The sequence below is a fragment of the Dryas octopetala genome, chromosome 5 (genome assembly GCF_963921425.1).
Source record: "Dryas octopetala chromosome 5, drDryOcto1.1, whole genome shotgun sequence".
NCBI classification, from domain to species: domain Eukaryota; kingdom Viridiplantae; phylum Streptophyta; class Magnoliopsida; order Rosales; family Rosaceae; genus Dryas; species Dryas octopetala.
This window is the reverse complement of record NC_141370.1, coordinates 4,123,633-4,138,790: the sequence shown is the minus strand read 5'-3', so window position 1 is coordinate 4,138,790 and position 15,158 is coordinate 4,123,633. Positions and strand designations below refer to the sequence as shown.

At 34.8% G+C, this 15,158-nt stretch overlaps 1 long non-coding RNA gene across 1 annotated transcript; it reads left to right on the top strand.

Moving 5' to 3' along the window:
- Positions 1-13,699: 13,699 nt before the first annotated feature.
- On the top strand, positions 13,700-14,924 carry LOC147283639 (uncharacterized). Its single transcript, XR_015122488.1, has 4 exons — positions 13,700-13,737; positions 14,380-14,461; positions 14,566-14,626; positions 14,735-14,924. It is a non-coding gene; the product is annotated as an uncharacterized LOC147283639 (long non-coding RNA).
- Positions 14,925-15,158: the final 234 nt, after the last annotated feature.

The following is a 15,158-nucleotide window of genomic DNA, read 5'->3' as shown; positions in this document are numbered from 1 at the left end:
TTAGGATCAGATTGTGGGAACAATCCATCCTTATCTGCAGCCATTTCAATAGATGCATCATGATCATCTATTTTCACATTTATGGATTCCAACATAGAATTTGTTCGCAAATTGAAGACTCTAAATGCTCTACTGTTGGATGAATAGCCTAAAAACAGACCCTCATCACTCTTGGAATCAAATTTTCCCAATTGTTCTCTATCCCTAAGGATGTAACATGCACTCCCAAACACTCTAAAGTGTGTAACCTTAGGTTTCCTACCCTTCCACAGTTCATAGGGAGTCTTTTTGGTTCCCGGCCTAAGATAGACTCTATTTATGATGTAACATGCCGTGTTTACCGCCTCAGCCCAGAAATGTTTAGCAAGATTTTTGCTATTCAACATCACTCTAGCTATCTCAATCAAAACCCTATTCTTTCTCTCAACGATTCCATTTTGTTGGGGTGTTATTGGAGCTGAGAATTCATGTTTAATACCCATTTGACAACAAAACTCATCGAATTGAGAGTTTTCAAACTCAGTACCATGGTCTGATCTGATTCTGGACAGGGTTGACAGACTCGACATACCTTCACTTTTCTGCAGTTTCACAATCTTGACAAAATGATGAAATGTCTCCGACTTGTCCTTAAGAAATGACACCCAAGTGTACCTAGAAAAATCATCTACCATGACTAGAATGTATTTCTTTCCACCTATTGACAAGGTTTGGACCGGACCAACTAAATCCAAGTGAATTAGTTCAAGTGTCCTAGAGGTGCCTATGTCTTTGACTCTTTTGTGTGGTTCTTTGGTTTGCTTCCCCATTTGACATGGACCACAAACAAAAGTTTCGGGCTTTCCTATCTTTGGAAGACCTCTAACAACCTCATGCTTAGACAACTTGTAAAGGTCATGAACATTAATGTGACCAAGTCTTTGATGCCAAAGAGAGCTAGTGTCATCAATAGCTCTATTGCAAGTATTCTCAATTTTTCCAACATTGCCATCAAACACATAGCAATCATCCCTAGACCTAGGGGCATTCAAAATCTCCCTTCCTTGGGAGTCAACAATTCTACATCCACTTTTGGACATACATACTTCACCACCCCATTCATCACAAAGTTGGCTAATACTAAGCAAATTAGAATTTAGCCCATCAACAAATCTTACATTTTTCAATTCGGGTATACCGGGTATGTGTACAACCCCCTTTCCACTCACATAGGACTTCTCTCCTCCTCCAAAAGTCACACTACCACCATCATAAGGAGCAAGAGAGGTAAAGACCTCCTTATCTCCCGTCATATGTTTGGAACACCCACTATCTAGGTACCAAATGTTCCTCTTAGTGGCTGAAAAAGCATTCAAGGTTACTAGACATTTAGTGGAGCTCTTCACAACCCATCTTTGATGTGGACTTGGCTTATTTTTGGGAAGTGGGGTGACAAGTAAGGCAATTTTGGTTACCTCATTGAGTAGATTGTTCACTTGCTCTTGTAGAGAAACATTTCTCTTTGGTTCACTTGATTTCTTTCCTCTAAGTTTGTTGCAATTTGGTCTAATGTGACCCTTGACATGACAATGATGACAAACCGGGACAAACTTTGTTTTTCTAAGTGAAGTAGAACAATCAATTTTTGTGACACTTGATGTGGCTTGACTTGACTTAGAATGAGATGCATTTTGACCAATGTCAATGAAACCTAGACCCTTTTTGACACTATGATCAGATTCTGACTTGACAAAAATGGTCTTTGTGTTGGATACACTAGGACTATTTTCACTAAAACCCAAACCGGTTTTGTCACCATGAAGCTTTCCAATCCTAAGCATCCTATCAACCTTTTCAGCCCCAATGGTGAGCTCAACAATGCTCTCATTTGCTTCATGAACTTCTTTTTCAAGCTTTTCATTCAAAGATTTAAAGTAGATGTTGCTCTCCTTGAGCACTTTGACTTGACTCTCAAAATTTTGTTTCAAGATAGCCACACTTTCTAATTCACTCTCTAATGACTCAATCTTCTCACACAATTTCAATTTAGCATTCTTTAGTTTCTGATTTTCTGCCTTTATGCTAAGAGTTTCGGTGAAAAGTAAGTCATACTTATCACAAAGTGCAGTGTAAGACTCATCATCAGGAACAGATTCTGAGTCAGACCCACCATCTACTTGATCAATCTCCTTGATTGATGCAACAAATGCAACTTCATCACCCTCAACATCGGAAGAAGACTCACAATCATTTGAGTCATCACTCTCACTATCACTCCAAGTGATTTTCATGGCTTTATTCTTACTTGAAGAATGATTCTTTCTATTGTTTGCACATTCAATTGCTATGTGACCTATTCCACCACAAGTGTAACATTTCACATCTCTCTTGGTTGTTCTTCCCTCTTTAAAGTTAGGCTTCCTCTCTTGTTTTCTCTCAAATGAATTCTCTCCTTGAGGTTTGAATTTGAACTCCTTAAAGTTGTTACCACTAGTTCTAGCTTCTCTCCCTTTATTTCTAAGAATTCGTCTAAATCTTTTAACAAAAAGGGCAACCTCATCATCGGACATGGATGATTTTTCACTCAAGTTTTCACTCATCTCTTTGACACTTTGCAAAGCAATATCTTTTGACTTCTTGCTATCCCTTTCATCCATTTCAAGTTCCATCTCAAAGGTTTTAAGCTTTCCTACCAATTTACCAATTTTGAGTTCATCCAAATTTTGGACTTCTTGTATTGCATGCTTCTTAGATTGAAATCTCTTAGGTAGAGATCTAAGAACCTTTTGGACAATGGTAGACTCCTCATAAGGTTTACCTAGGGACATGGCTTCATTTGTGAGGGCTTCCAACCTTTCATAGAACTCGGAAAATGACTCGGACTCTTTCATCCTAATTTCTTCAAATTTGGCATGTACCATTTGAAGCTTAAGTGACCTAACTTGTTTGTCCCCCTCATGAACAACCCTAAGTTTGTTCCAAGCTTGCCTAGCCGTGACACAATGTTGTATGTGTGCAAATTGTGAGGAAGACAATGCAGTGACAATAGCATTTCTAGCCTTCTTGTTGGAGCTAGAGGCCGTGACTTCGGCAAAAGACCATTCGGACCTAGGCTTAGGACTTTCAATCCCATCAACAATCCGTGTGGGAGGAATCCACTCAACATTGAGATACTCATATGCCAACTCATCATAGGCATCAAGAAAAATTTCAAATTTTTCTCTCCAAGCAGCGTAGTTGCTGCCATCAAAAAATGGAGGAGAGTTGCAAGATCCTGCAACGCGATCTCTTTCCATCTAGACACACCTAGAAAACAAACAACACCCTAGGATCTCTCTATTTGCTTTTAGAGTAGCGCTCTGATACCAATTGAAAGTTTAATTTAGGTGATCTATTCACTCAATTAACTTGATTAATTTCACTTTCAGTGATCGGACCCCAATTTTTGGTTTATGTGATCACTCACGAACTAGTCAACCAAACACAACTCAGACGGTCCAGTAACAAAATGTGAAACTCCACATTGACTTCTAAAAACCAAAAGTCACTTCAGTAAAACAACACAAATCAAACACACCAAGGATCAAGTGACATCCTATACACTCAGAGGACCCATCACAATAGGCATCCCAGTGTTATCCACAACTACAGTGGTGTGTGATTATCTAAACAGTTATATAAGGCATATATCAATTTTAAGCAAATAGCTCCAGTACAGATTTGTGTTTAAAAGATGAGTGAGTCAGTAATCAAAACAACACAAATAGGGAAGACAGAAACACACAAGATGTTCACCCAGAAAAACCACAAAGGGTAAAAACTGGGGGTCTATCCAGCTGACCAGGCAATCCACTAAATCAGAAGTTCAATACAAAAGAGGGTACTCAGCACACAAGCTCAATCACTAAGTCCTAGACTAAGTGGCAGCTATCTTACCCATTTTGTGCAACTTCCATACGCAAGGCAGATGGTCATTCATGAAGAAGGCAGCTTCACTCCAAGCTCATCAACCCATGGCACCAATCCGCACCAAGCTCAGTGGTTTCATCAATGCATGAACATGATATGCAAATGTAGGATTCACAAACAAAGATCAACCTTCTCAAGCTATCGGCATGAAAAGATCAATGTTGAATCCTTCAACTTAAATCTAAAATGAATGTGTTTGAAGTATGTATGAAGACATTTAAGCACTCAAACCCATATAGAATTTCAGATTTAACAAAAACAATTTCAGAAAATCTCTATGTGATTTTTCAAGAATTAAAAACCATTTTCTGAAAATTATGAAGATGAGCACTTCACATAGAAAATACCCAGCAGTGAAAACCCAAGAATTCACGCTCTAAAATGGCTCATCGACTCACACAAAGATCTGAACCAAAACAGCCCATATACCCGTACACACTCACGCAAGAAGCATGTTCGCCCATGCCACGTGGAAGCCAATCAATGGCTGTCCACAAGAGACGGATTAAGGGCATATTAGCTTCACTCCAAGCTCATCAACCCATGGCACCAATCCGCACCAAGCTCAGTGGTTTCATCAATGCATGAACATGATATGCAAATGTAGGATTCACAAACAAAGATCAACCTTCTCAAGCTATCGGCATGAAAAGATCAATGTTGAATCCTTCAACTTAAATCTAAAATGAATGTGTTTGAAGTATGTATGAAGACATTTAAGCACTCAAACCCATATAGAATTTCAGATTTAACAAAAACAATTTCAGAAAATCTCTATGTGATTTTTCAAGAATTAAAAACCATTTTCTGAAAATTATGAAGATGCGCACTTCACATAGAAAATACCCAGCAGTGAAAACCCAAGAATTCACGCTCTAAAATGGCTCATCGACTCACACAAAGATCTGAACCAAAACAGCCCATATACCCGTACACACTCACGCAAGAAGCATGTTCGCCCATGCCACGTGGAAGCCAATCAATGGCTGTCCACAAGAGACGGATTAAGGGCATATTCTCTTTGTCCTAGAGGGGTATCCTAGTATTTACTAAGGATAGAAATAAGCAGCTGTCAAAAGGAATTTTGCTTTTAAAAATCAGAATGAAGAAGATGATGAATAGTGCTGATGTGTGAAGGTGTGTGCGTGAATGGGAAAGAGGAAATCAGATCTGAATGCTACAGTGGAAAAAAAACAAGTCTTGTGCAATGCACATGCATGTCTAATACTAAACAGAATATGGGCTTTCAAAGAATTGGGCTTAAAAAATCAAAACCCGAAATGACCCACTGTAGCAACTGTGACTTAAGTAACAGTCACTGTACGTGAAAAACAGTGTTCTTTATGATCAGTGAATGACTAGTCAAATAGACAAAAATCTGTTAATTTCATGAAATGAATGAAGTGCAGTATACCTTGTGACTTGTTCATTCTTGACTTCTTCAAAGCAGCAGATCTTGTCCTAAATCTAGCCTAGAGCTTGTGAGTGAATAAATACAAATTAATACAATTGTTTTGACAAGGAAAATAGCCAACATTAACAAATCCTAAAAACTAACAGAGGGCTTATCTGACAAACCAATATTATGTGTTATTTTGAGGAGCTATGCTGTGGACAAATTTCTTATAGAAGTGGGGTTACTAACTTGTAGAAATTAATTTAGAATTTAGGAATATTCTTTTTAGGGCAGTTGGTGTTGTCTGTGTTATGGGTACTAGACAGTAATGTTCAAATTTTCTCTCACAGGTATGTTAACTTCAGTAACTTATATAAATAAAACACATACCTGAGTTTACCACAGCACCACAGCTGCATCCATCGATGATTGAGAGTCAAGAATCTTCCTTGCACTTACAGACCTTTAACACAAATTACTTGATGGGGAGTAAACTAAATTGTGATTGTTTGTGTGCAAGGGGATCTCGACTTTATATAGAGTGGCAGCCTATGAGTCTAACCCATAACTGAACTCATAGGATAACCATATTAGCCAAGGACTCTAATTCATTGTCCTCTAAGTAATAGGAATCCCTTTAGCCTTAGTAAACCAAAAACACATAAATCCATATAGGCTTCAAGGTATAATTCTAATTGAACCCATGATCTTTACTTAGGCCACAAAACCCTTAGGCAACTATAAGACCACAACAGGTTGTGTCAAGTAGTACAACGTACTCCAACATTCTCCCACTTGGTCGAATAGGTACCAATGTAGCTTCAGCAGTGATCCTTTAGTGCGCACAGAATTCAACTTAATCAAATTCCTAGCATGCCTCTTGTCAAATAAGACCTCTTACATAGAGCTTCAAAAACTTTTGGACTAATACGTTATCCGGCTTTAGAAACTACGTATGCAAGAACTCACATCCACAGGAGACGCCAACAAGACAATGGAAATAGAATGATTAATGTATCTTCCTGATGTGTTACTTGAATGCATATGGAAATGCTGAAGATATTATCATTCCACTAGATCCTCCTTTATTATATTTCAATAAATGTCTTTATGTACTTAATGAAACAGTACATTAAACTTTAATGAATTTTATTCAACAAAAACAAAGATAATTAAAACAAACCATAGCATGCTTTCTTTAGCTGAACATCAACTTTTATTCATAAGTATCTCCTTAACTTTAAAACATATCCATGAATCACCAACTTAAACAAAAACAAATAACTTACTCAAAATATTAGCAAATTAAAAACTAAATAGCTCCCACTAAATTAGAGCATCTTGAAAACTGGATAGTACCCCCATGTTGGTGACATCCTTCTAGAAAACTAAATTAGCTAAGGACAACTTTATTCAATGGGTCGGCTATCAAGTCTAGAGACCCTTTCACAAATAATAAAATTCACTTCATGTATCACTTTAAGAACTCTTAAAGAATAATGGTTTTGATGATTAAACAAGCAATATGCAATAACATAAGCCTTAACATACCTGTCCTAACAAAAATATGTACCTTTATAACATCAATGCATCTGAGAAATCTCTTTAATGGATATGGTATTCCAAAATTTCTTATAGGTACAAGAAAAAAAAAGTACCAAACAGCCAAATAAGAATCTTATCTCAATGAAAACATAATAATTTATAGCAGAAGAGTTCATGACTGAATATGAATATAAGCACACCAAAACAATATGCGAGAATAACTTCAATTATTCTTACTAGTCCCAAAACTTCCTTTTGACCGGATGATGACTCAAAGAGTATCAGACATATTTCTTGAGTGATGATTCCTTATTTTCTTTATTATTCTAGATGATGGGTGGTTATTCTAGAATATAATGTATGACCAAATAACATGAATAAAATTAGTGGATCACAATAATTACTGACCATGGATGAATAATATATCATAAATATGCAACAGATATGTAATCGAATGTTTTGTGCCTTTTGTGCTGTAAGTAATTCCAAGCAATACCCATGTCAGTAAATGAGAGAACCAAACACCTATCACAGTAGCGTACATGAAAAACAACCAGTAAGACAAAATAGCTCATGTATGAATTTCCTTCTCAATCTTTGGATAATATACCAATAATGAAATTCAAACGATACATATATAATTGAATGTACCAATCAAATAATAAATATAGATCACTTGAAAATATAGATCTATTCCATTTTGAATGAAACTGTAATCATTATATATATGTGTGCAGACTAATTAAACAATGTTCTATCCAAGTAATTCACATAAGCCAAATCAAGAATCACACAACTCATGTATATGATCACATGTCAATTATAAGTCATTTAATGCTAGTGCTTCTACTAAAACAATGTTTTGTCCAATAAAATTAATCATCCATAATAATATTTAATAGGAAGCAAAAAATACATGATATATCATAGATTAGTATATACTTAGATACCCAAGTCTCTTTCGGGTGATGATTTATTTTCCTTATTGCTAATTTTATAGTCCAAGCCAGAAGGGTTTTGTTATATTTGGACATCCAAAACCAATCTAAATAAGATACATACAAGTTACCCCTTTATATTCATAATCATATATAAGTGAGCATTAATCCTTAAGTTTACAAAATTTTTAGCTCCCACGCACTGATCAAAGGTCTCACAAAGCCACTTATAAAGTAGATATTTAATGAATATATCTTCCCCCAATTTCTACGTACTATAAGCACAAAAACAAAAACAAACAGTCCATATATGATAATCATATAAATGATTGCAGAGCCTTCATCACGCTGCAATAAGATTGTTAATGTGCTAATAGTGAACAAACTATCAAATTATATTAATTTCACATAAACATTTGCTATTCCTTGATGCAAAAGTAATTAGCACAAAAACAATTATTGTGGTTTATAAGGATTGATCAAAATAGCACAACATCAATTCCCCTAAACAAAAAATGTTCAATATTTAACAATCAATAATCTGCTCATAAAAATAATACATATGGTAGCCATGTACTTAATGTATTCCTATAGTTATAAAAACCAGTAAATTAAGACTTAAAATATGTCTCCACAAAATGACTCCATGTTATTCGAACCTTTAAAACTTACAAGGTTTAAGTCTATTTATATGCATTTGTAAAACTTGAGTAATTACTTAATTATCACTTAATTTGATAATCATGAAGCTTTCTAGTTTGGCCACTTGGTGACTAACAAACAATAATGATCCGTAAAATTAACAAATACATTTAACCCACTTTCTAGTTAAATACATAAAATTAACAAATACATTTAACCCTTTATATATATATATTAATAATAAGCAATATAAAACTTATGATTCTCTGCCCTTACAATACATTATATATAGCAACAATGAAAATTAAACTGATGATTTTCTAAAACTTTAATTCATTGTACAAGTCGGTATCAAAATCAATATATCGTAAATCTATAAATTATGGTGTACGGCCATATATGTAATATGTACATAACATGAATCTTACGGTGCATATAAAACTTTCTACACATATAAACGATCGATCTTGATCAAATACATTAGCATAAAGTGATACTTCCTCATATGAATATAAGCTATCTACAAACTGAATCATAATGAATGCACATAAGAGATAAGTGCTTTAATTATATATATATATATATATATGTCATTGTCATGCATGTACTGAATCAGTTAAGGCTCAACACATTCATATACCAAGCAATATACATATTACATTAAGCAATTTCCCACAAATTAAGCTCTAATTAATTTTCTGTTCTAATGTACAAATTTAATATATATACTAATTCAATAAATGCATCAAATCAAATTCAGATCTTCCATCATAAAAAAATAAATAAAATACATTACATCTTTAAATATATATGTATATAGCACATATGCATGACTTTAAGCATATATACATATATATAAGGCAGCAAGATCAATCAAATGAATAGATATGTTCGATATATATATATATATATATATCATGAGTGCATACAATTAATGGTCTGATTTCGTGAATATGCATGCAGTTTAATTGATAACCATACATTCAAAGCCAAGGGATACATGCATATGCCGATACAATCATGCCAATACAATCATGGGATCTATATAAATTTCGATAATAACAAACATTTATATATATGTATATTTCTTTTGGTGCAATATAACTGCACTTGCGGACAATGCTTGATCATGGAAATTTATTATATAATTACATATATAACTTTGAATAATATATGTGAGAGTATTCAAACTTATTACCATGGAAACAAAACTAATAGATGTAATCTGAAGGAAACCGAGAATACGAGGTATATATTTGTCCAAATCAGAAACTGATATGTATAAATTATATATCAATTAAACCAAGACTCCATATATAATTCATAGATACCTAATAGTTCAGCCGCGCACAAAGTAAAATTTGGAATCCATAATGGAAAAACCGTCCTTGACCACAGCTAAGGCCCCGTTTGGGATTGCGGTAGAAGACCCAAAAGCTGATGTGGATGACAATTCTCAATCACTTACAGCAGTTTTGGTGTTTGGTAAAAAAATTAAAAACTGCTTTTTCCTACAATTCTCAACTCTCCACAACAAAAACAGAAAGCAGGTTTCTAGGTACTTTTGAAAGCTGCAGTGAATCACAGTAACAATGAATATTTTATTTTACCCATAATATCCTCATTAATTTCTATATGTCCATTGTTAGTTATATTTTATATTGTGATAATTAATTATGATATTTTATTTGCACGATTAAAATTATAATATATCTAAAAAAATAATACACATACTTATTTAATAATGTTGTTCTTAGAAAAATTAATGCTAATAAAAATTTGTAGCCAAAAATTTAAAAAACAAGTAAAAAACATTTTATTTTTCCCAAACAAATAAGTGAAAGACACTTTTAGTATCATGTCTATTATAGTAATTATACACAGTCACAGCACTTTTACATTAACATTTACCAAACACTTTGATATTGTTTTTTGCACTCACAGCACTTTTGAAAACATACTTTACCAAACACTCAGCTGCTTTACTTTACAGCTGACTTTACTTCACAGCTGTTTTACCTCAGAGCTGTTTTTTCACACAGCAATACCAAACTGGCCCTAAGTCATGATCTAAGAGAACTAAAGTAATCTCCAAATCTCGATTCCACTTCTTAAAATTGTTATCATTTAGGGGTTCAATAGAATATTGATAGCGGAGGAATTCACAACTGAAAATTTAATTTAATTATTAAACTTAATCCCCAAGAAAAGCCTTATAAACGTACACAATTAACTCACACCTATAGGCTGAGAGTAAACAATGTTGTAGCACTAGATCATAAAACTACATAATCTAGCTTTATAAAGAACATCATACATCTATGTATAGAAAGAGACCCTTTAATAGCCTATATAGTTTTATTTTCTATGCTAGCCATAATCATACTGACCATGATGAAGTAATAATCATCTATGGACAGAAAATTACTTCACCTGTCATGTATTGATAATGCAATTTGATCAATACACCTTTGTTTAGGGCCTTTTTAAACCAAATAAGTCGCGAGAGGCTTGCTTAATTGGTCCAAAAACCCTAAAACATTGATCACAACCTTCAGATCGATATATATTTGATAATAAAACTTGAGATCAAATATATCTAATACATACAAACATATAGTTGAAAAATGAATTCAAATAGTTTAATTGATCAAACTTTATAGCCTTTTGGTTTTAGGGTTTGTTACTTGTGACATGAGAAACCGTAGTGTCTAAACCCCAAAACAGCAACGAGAAGTTTTAATTAAATTTTACATGATATACACTACTACAATAATGTAAATAGACAACACTTAATAGATAACGGTTTTGTTAAAACTGTTGTGTAGTTTCAAAGCATAACGGTTTTTTAAAAAACTGTTGTCTTAATACATGAAATCTCATGATTTTTGGGCCGTTGACTGTTTATGTTTTGTCTAAACAACGTTTTTAATTTTTAAGCATTGTGTAAGCGAGAGATTTATAAAAAACCGGTGTACAGTGATTTCATTAAAAAAATTACTGTAGCTTAGGCCGGTTGTGTAATGTCCCATTCCTTATATTTTCACATTACCTCTGTCACTCAGTCGAAATCCCTCTCCTTCTCAAACCTCTCGATCTGCTCTCTCTCTCTCTCTCTCTACTACTATCAAACTCTCTCTGTCCTGTCGCACCCCCTCCTCCTAGTCCAGCCAAACTCTCTATGTCTCTATCTCTGTCTCTGTCTCATTTCTCTTCTTCATTTTAGCCACCATGATTACAATTAAACAGATTTCATTCCCACTTCCAGAAAACCCCAAAAAAATTAGGGATTTTGATACCCACTTCAAGATTAAGGTAAGATTCGCAATCAGATACACGAAAAGCTCACGGAGTGGAAGGTCAATCCTCTGGCAGGTTTCAATGTTCTAGTCTTGGCCCCGGCGGTAAGTTTTGAGCTTCGCTTGTTGGTAATTCCATCTGGGTTTGTGTGTTTTTGCGCGAATCAAGCTGGAGCAGCAGTGTTGTTTCCTCTACTACAGTTGTTCTTCCACCGTGTTGAAGTTTCATTGGGTTTTACTTATCTTTCTGTCTATTTCCTGATTAGGTTCTTCTTCAAAGTTAGGGTTTTCTTCTCCTTTTTTGTTTAAATTTCGGTTTAGATGTTTTAATTTTGGGGGTTTTGTATTTTTGTTTGCTGGGTTTTTTTTTTCTTTGGTGTGATGGTTATCTTGTGAATTTTTTTAATTTTTTTTTGGGCTAAGTTGTGATTTAGTTTTCTGGGTTTTTTCCCCTCTAATTTCTGTTTGTGTATCTGTTTCCTCTGTCCCAAATGCTCACGGATTATTTTTGCATTTTTTTTTTCAGGAGAGAGTAATTGATACTTCAGCAAAGCCTTCTCACTTTGCTGCCCGGCCCAATGTTGCTCCCTATGCTCCCCCAATGATAACTATGGACAATGATGATGGCATCTCATACAAAGGTGAGGTTATATACTTTCTGGAAGTATTCTGCACAGGTTTAAATAGTTTTTGACCAAAGAGTGGTGTGTATGCATGTCTTGCTATGAAATCCTTGAGCTTACAGCAGTCTTGAAAAATAATGGTGCTTGCAACATAATAATGAGTGTTTGAGAGGAAGAACAGAGGATTATTTATTCCCAAATTAATGGATCATTAAAATCAATGAGGTTTACTAATAGAGTGAGAGAGGCCTTGGTTGAAATTGGGTCAAATATTCCTTCCCATTATGTTTTGGAATAGTATAGTACTGTAGGAACATACAGAACAACTTTGTTCTCATCAAATCAAATACATTCTTCCATCTCTATCTAATCTAGAGGCAATTGGGGATTGGAGGTTTGAAAATGGGTTCGACAGAGGGCTGAGTGAGTGGTGAAAGAATTTCTCTCACTCTCACTCTCACTCTCTCTCTCTCTCTCTCTCTCTCTCTCAATCACATCAATTCACAAGAGAGAGAGCCTTAAAGCCATGACACCAAAGCGTTGTTCCTGAAATTGAGAGTGCACACTGCACTGTCCAAGCATATGATCAATAAGCATCCATACCAAACACTAGCTAAATCCAAATATCAAGACATTATAAGGATCCTAGTGAGGAGTGAGGTGAGTGGAGTTCCCTATTCCCACTTTAATTACTAGCTATTACCCTCCCTCCCTCATGCACATATATGATATATCAGAAGACAATAGCTTTTAAAAGGAAAAATGCTGTAGCTTTTTAGAATGCAAAAGTTATTCCTCTCCCCCACAAAAGAACATCAACAAAGAACCAAGAAAGTGACCCCTTTTCATTTCACCCCTCCTTAAATTTTAAATATTTGCAAGAATGTAAAACTTAGGCTTAGATATTTGGACAATATTTGATGTAGTTGTCTGGGGGTGGATTCTACATGCCCTCCATCCATATGTTTCTAATGAGGAAATGGAGGATTTTTTAAGATATTGACCTTCTTGGTATGTGTATATATAACCTAAAGGTTTGTCATGATAGTATTAGTTGAATAGAAGTTGCAATGACATGTTCATGTTAAGATAAGTACATATATTAATTTTATGTATTGCCACTGTGTGCTGCTGATCTTATGCATTCGGACTGGAAGTGGCTTGCTTTGCAATTAAAATGCTCTGGAGTTCTAAATTCTAGAGCTTCCTTTTCGAGAGGAATTGTTGTAATGGTTTTTTAAAATTTGCTTGTTCTGTCTGCAGCAATTGGTGGTATTACAGGAGAGCTTCTGGACCAAAACGGGCAAGCCTTGAATCAAATTTCTGCAAATCTTGCAGCTTTCCAGGTATAGAGCTATCATTATATTATTTGTTTCGCATCATTGTGGCTATTAATTTAATATGAAAGCCAGATGGTGTTAGGAAACTCAAAACCAAAGTTCTGCTCTTGTACATGCTATGTATGCATTGGTAATGAATATTGACATCCATTTCTTGATGATTTATGTCGATAATAAACAGAACACCGAGTAGTTGTATATGTTTATCACTATTAAGTTACTCAAAGCATTTTAGTTTTTTAAAACTAGATTGAATCCCTTGATATACAACATTTTTATTAATAAACATCCGGGGCCTTGTAATTAGGAGAGAATCTCTAGGTGTGTTTTTTCATAGTTGGCTGAACTAATTGGAAGCAGCAAGAACCCCTCTCCTCTAATTTTGAAAACAAGCCAATTCCTTTTGACTGGAGGCAAAGAACAATAACAAAGCAATCGGCGTAGGCAAGATCACTTTACGCATGTCTATTTTTGCATCTTTTTGATCTCTCTAGCTTTCTTATCTCTTTGTTCAGAAAATAAATATTTGGTGAAAGCAACCACTTACTAGCTGTCTCATGTGCAAGCTAGACTATTTTCTTTTGGGTTAACTTGATCTTGTACCTACTTTTGAGCTGACTTGAACTTGTTTGCCATGTGTATTTGTAGACTTTGCAGCATCTAAGAAAACTTGCAGCAAACATTGCTACGTGGGGCTTGGAGCAAGAGAAATAATTTGTTTATTTCTTTGGTAGTTTAATCCCTTTCACATGTCCTCTTTTTGCTGACTTTGGATTTCCATACTTTTCCTTTGTCTTATACCAACAGTAGCTGACCCTTTTTATTAATTTGCAGGTGTCAACTAACTCAAAAGGAATTCAATACCCCCATAGTCCTCCACGTGAGACTTCAAAGAGTGAGGTTCCTTTTCTTTATAATGGACATAATTTCTCCATCCATTTTTTTTTCTTGTTGTCTTTTTTTTCCCCATTCTCTAATACATACTGTTTTTTTGTTTCGGCAGGGAGGGAAGAGAAGAGACCCTGTTCTTGATTTATTTCTCCAGGTGCCGACTGCCTCTTTTTTGTTTTGCTATTTTTTTTTTTTTTTTTCACATGACTTTGTTGAAAACCTGCTCTTTCATCTTGCTGCAAACCACTCCAAAATCAAGACTTAAGGCAGAAAGAAAATGAGTCACTCCTCTTTTATCTTGACGGCTGCAATCCCTATTTTATTTTTTTTCTTTTAGCAAATCACAAGACTAGCTTGTGTTATTTTCCTGCAGGAAAGGTGCCGAAGCAAGCCATATCTCCTTTGGAATTTAAAGTGAAAGGTCATACCTCCATATATATATATTCATATGTATCTATACATCCAAGAAAAGCATGTGTATTCCTCAGTGGCTCTTGTTATTTGAATTGCCTTGTGATTTGGAAGTCGCTTGTTCT